Source organism: Eschrichtius robustus, chromosome X (genome assembly GCF_028021215.1).
Source record: "Eschrichtius robustus isolate mEscRob2 chromosome X, mEscRob2.pri, whole genome shotgun sequence".
NCBI classification, from domain to species: Eukaryota; Metazoa; Chordata; class Mammalia; order Artiodactyla; family Eschrichtiidae; genus Eschrichtius; species Eschrichtius robustus.
In genome coordinates this window covers 122,494,191-122,499,043 of record NC_090845.1, presented here as the reverse complement: position 1 = coordinate 122,499,043, position 4,853 = coordinate 122,494,191, and the positions used below count along the sequence as shown (strand labels likewise).

General features: G+C 46.7%; 1 pseudogene; it reads right to left on the bottom strand.

Moving 5' to 3' along the window:
• Window positions 1-2,336: 2,336 nt before the first annotated feature.
• On the bottom strand, window positions 2,337-2,553 carry LOC137757448 (U6 snRNA-associated Sm-like protein LSm3 pseudogene; annotated as a pseudogene).
• Between the last annotated feature and the right edge of the window lie 2,300 nt (window positions 2,554-4,853).

Below are 4,853 nucleotides of genomic sequence, written 5' to 3'. Positions count from 1 at the left end.
AAAAGCTTTGCCAAAGCCCACGATTTATTTATCCCATCAACATTTTTAAGGCATTCTATGTGTCAGGAAGCGTGTAAGGATCTGGAGACAACAAGAAGTTAGGGGCTCACAACATAGGGTTGGAGAGGCAAAGTCAACAGGGACTCTGTCTTGAGACAGAATGAAATGGGAGCCATTCCACCAAAGAGCCAGGGTCTGCGAGAGGGGCCAGAGAAGGGGCTTCCTGGAGAAGAGATGGTTTAAGCTGCACCTTCTACAGCATGTAGGACTTTTTTAGGACGAGAAGGAGTGGCAGACACTCCAGGCTGATAGAACAGCATGAGAAAGACACGCGGTCATACACCTTGGAGTCAGGGAACTTCGTGTGGTTAAATAGCACGGCTGCAGAGAAAGGGGGTGGAGAGATGTTGTGGGGATCGAGGCTGGAGAGGTAGAAAAGGTCCTACTTGTGGGCCGTGAATGCCGCACTAAGGTCCTTGATCCTGTACTCAGTGGGAACCACAAAAGGATTCTGTTCAGTGCTTTATAAAGATCAAGCTGATGGTGGTGTGGAGGACACACTGGCGACAGAAGAGACTGGAGGCAGGGAGGTTAGCCAAGAGGTTGTTTCATTTTGCTTCAGGCAAGAGAGAAAGACCTGACCGGGCGCCGTGGCAGTGAAACTGAGAAGTGGTAGGATCCAGAGACGGGACTCTCTGTTGCCCCTCGGCTGGGGGTGCACAAAGAGGGAGGTGGTGTAAACAGAGAACACAAGAAAAGGAGCCTAAGTTCTTGAACTTTTAAAGCGAAGAGGATGACGTTTTATAAGGAACTTTAGTTTGTTGCTACAGGATTCTTTACACAACTACAATCATTCATAGACAGATGACTTTTGTGCAAACGAACTACTGCTCCATCAAGTTCAATGTGGCTTTGTACGGTAATAAAAGCCAATTCCATCTACTAATATTGCTCACTTGAATTCTCTCTATTTGCTGCTTTATTAATTGCTCAATTGAAATACCATGGATCATTTGCAAGTACACAGTTTGAAACATTCAGAGTTAGTCTGTGCACCCTATTCTAAAAAGACCTCTAAGGTGCCTTCTACCTTTAAGAATCTTCTACCAGCCTCTCTGTGCAGGAACGGGATATCTGTAATGTCAAAAGCCCCAAGCAGTTCAGCAAAATTGGAATGGTAACAAGCTTCTGTGCTCACACCCTGGGTAGGATAGTAGTGTCAACACCTCCAGCAGAGCTGATAGAGCTGTCTTTCAGTCTGTCTGCAGGCTCTGTTTACATTCTGCAGGTTAGCTAAAAACACTCCCACCACCACCGACCCCTGAAAAACATCTCTGGTTACATTCTGCAGGTTAGCTAAAAACACTCTTACCACCACCGACCCCTGAAAAACATCTCTGGTTACATTCTGCAGGTTAGCTAAAAACACTCTTACCACCACCGACCCCTGAAAAAGATCTCTGGGTCAACTTGACATCTCCTAGACTCTCCATGTACTGTATTTCTTCCTGTAACAAGCTCTCCTGCTATGCTACTTTGTATGATTTCTTTGCAAAGAATAAATTAGGCTGAGTGTGTAAACAACATATAAACTCTAGAGATGTTCCCAATAATTACAAGCAGTGGAAATCAACAGCAGATTTGCTTGCAGTCTTGCAACTGGAACTTGTCCCATTTGGAGAGGCTCAGGTAGACCTGAAAGGTGGAGAGATTCACTAATATTTGGAATCTTTAGTGAGGTAAAACTGGGATGCAAATATGGCTGCAAAGCAAATGAAAAGTATTTTATTTTATTTTATTTTTCTGCATCTTGGTGGTCACATTTATTGAAAGGGTTGGAGAAAAATTAAAATGCCATTTAGCTTAAGAATTTGTGAGTTATCTGCAAATCAACTTATTTCAGGAGTGGAAGAATTCTTGGTTATTTCTTAATATAAAAATGTATGGGGCCTTCCCTGGTGGCGCAGTGGTTAAGAATCCGCCTGACAATGCAGGGGACACAGGTTCGAGCCCTGGTCTGGGAAGATCCCACATGCCGCGGAGCAACTAGGCCCGTGAGCCACAACTACTGAGCCTGCGCGTCTGGAGCCTGTGCTCCACAACAAGAGAGGCCGCAATAGTGAGAGGCCCACGCACCGCGATGAAGAGTGGCCCCCGCTTGCCGCAACTAGAGAAAGCCCTCGCACAGAAACGAAGACCCAACACAGCCAGAAAAAAATAAACAAATAAATGAATTTTAAAAAAATGTATGCCAGTTTGTCTTTTGAATATCTTCTACATTTAAAGAGGCAATCATACAAAATCTCCTGTTTTCCACACTGGATAAATTCTTTGTTTCAGCCAACTGTCAATGGCGGGGCAACTAGCACACCACCATCTCCCCAGACAAAGAGCATCGGAATATTCCATTTTGTTGATTTATATATCTGTTCATATGTTTCTTCATCAATTTCTATAGTTGTCACAGATTCGCTCATCCAGGCTGAGCCTGAGAAGATACAGGGGCTCTACTATGGTGTTGGTAGTCTGTTGCTGGTCCACGTGGTCCGCCATGTTTCAAACCCAGAAAAGTATTTTAGAATGGGATGTAACTGCTTGGGAGAAGATATATTGGGTGGGCCAAAACGTTCATTTGGGTTTTTCCGTAACATCTTACAAAAACCCGAATGAACTTTTTGGCCAATCCAATACATAGACAACACACACACACACACACACACACACACACACACACACACACACACACAGAAGACCGACACTTGTCTGATGATAAAGGACAGTCTCTTAACTGTTGAACATCTCCGGGTTCTGGCCTTGGTTTCTGCACGTTCCAAGCCCTCCTCCATTGATCTTCCCAAAAGTTCAGTGTGTATGGTTTTCCTGAGGCTCAGACCTTTGGACCCAACTGCCTCTTGACTATATTTACTGGTGTGCCCCACAGTCACTCAAACTTTGGCTGGACCAAACTAACTCATCATTTTGCTCCCCAAACCAACACCTTCTACTCTGTTTTCCATCTCAGTTAAAGAGCACTCATGCCTGCCTAGACATTTCTTTCCCCCTCACGCTCTAACCCAACTTCCTACCATTTCCAGAATCAATCTGTTCTTCCCTCCCATTGCCTTGGTTGGGTCTTGTTGTTACTTACCCGTCGCTGTGTAAGAAATGACCCCAAATGTTAGCAGTATAAAACAACAGATACTAATTACTCACCATTTCTGTCGCCAGGAATCCAGGCCCAGCTTAGCTGACTCCAGGTCTCTCACAAGCTGCAGTCAAGATGGTGGCTGGGAGTACAGTTGGCTCGAGGCTCCACTGGGGAAGGGTCTGCTTCCAAAGTCACTGGTACGGCTGTTGTTGGTCTGCCTCCGAAGATCTGCTTCCCAGCTCACTCAAGTGGCTGCAAATGGGCCTCTGGTCCTAGCTGGCTTTTGACCAGAGACGTCAGTGATTTGCCATCTGGGCCCCTCCACAGGACAGTTCACAATATGGCAGCTGGCTTCAGAAGTCACAGTCTTTCTGTAACCTAATGTCGGAAGCAACATCCCGTCATCTTTGCTGTATTCTGTTCTCAGGAGTGAGACACTAGGGCCAGCCTGCACTCGAGGGGAGGGGATGACACAGGGCGTGAACATCAGGAGGTGTACATCACCGTCCACCAGAGGGCCCTTGTCCTTTGTCTGTCACTTGTGCACTAGCATCCTAATGGGTCTCTAGGCCTCCAGCGTCTCCCCGCTCCAGATCATCCTCCATACTGAGACCTGGGAGACAGTCCTGCAGAAACCATCTGATTATGCAACCCCACTTCTAAAGAACCTCTGTTGGCAACCTGTGCTGCCCACAGCACAAAGTGCCGACTCCTTGCCCAGCCATTCAAGGCCCTCCATGGTTTGTTCTCGGCTTCTTAGCTCCACAGCCTCATTGCCCACCACCACACACATCCCGACAGCAATACCAAACTTCCCACGGCTCCCAGGTTCCCAGGAACGAGCCAGGTTCTTCTTGAGCCTTTCACAATTTCAGGTGATTCAGAAGAGCGTGTGCTCCTCTCGCTGCCTGCTCTCGTTTTCTGCCCCTCATCCTTCACGGCACAGCTTCAGAGGCACCTCTTCCGAGACACCTGTCCTGACTCTCCCTGCCTTTGTGTTTCCCAAGCTTTTTGGATGTAGCTTTATTTGGGGAACTTGCACAGTGGAGGCTTGTTGAGGCACATACGATGAGGCACTTGATGAAGGTTTGTCATTTTCTTCAATGCAATCGAATAATGCTAGAGCTATAAGTAATCTTAAAAAGAGAAAAGGAAAGAAAGGGCATGATCACTGAAGTTCAAATGAGGAAGGACTTGAAGGGCCCGAGAAGGGAAAGGCGAGGGCACGTCCAAGGTCAAGCAGAGCTGGAACAACTAACTCGCTTAGCCAAATCTGCTCACTCCAACTCAAGGGCTCTTTCTACTCCTACCAAGTACTTTCACTACTTCAGCCTCCTTGCTACCCCCTGAAATCTCTGATTCTCTGAAGATGTTTAATAATAACTGCAGGTAATGTTTCTCCATCCCTCTTTGGGTCCACATAAGTCCTAGGGCCGTCTCCAGCTTGTGTGAACATGAACTTTCTCTAGGGGAAGATAATTAGGATCACATTCTAATCTTGGGTAAAGAAATCTGAAGAAATTGCATCCACTTTTCAGTTTTTGTGGTAGGGCTGACTTGGTGGGAGTTTATGGGTTCTAAGGACCACGCCTGGGCCTCCCCCAGTGGTTGCATTCTTCTCCATTTTCTGTGGGTCCACCCAGCACTCTCCTTGCTGGGTATGTGGATTTCCATTTCCAGGCCTAGAAAAGCCAGGGTATGCACA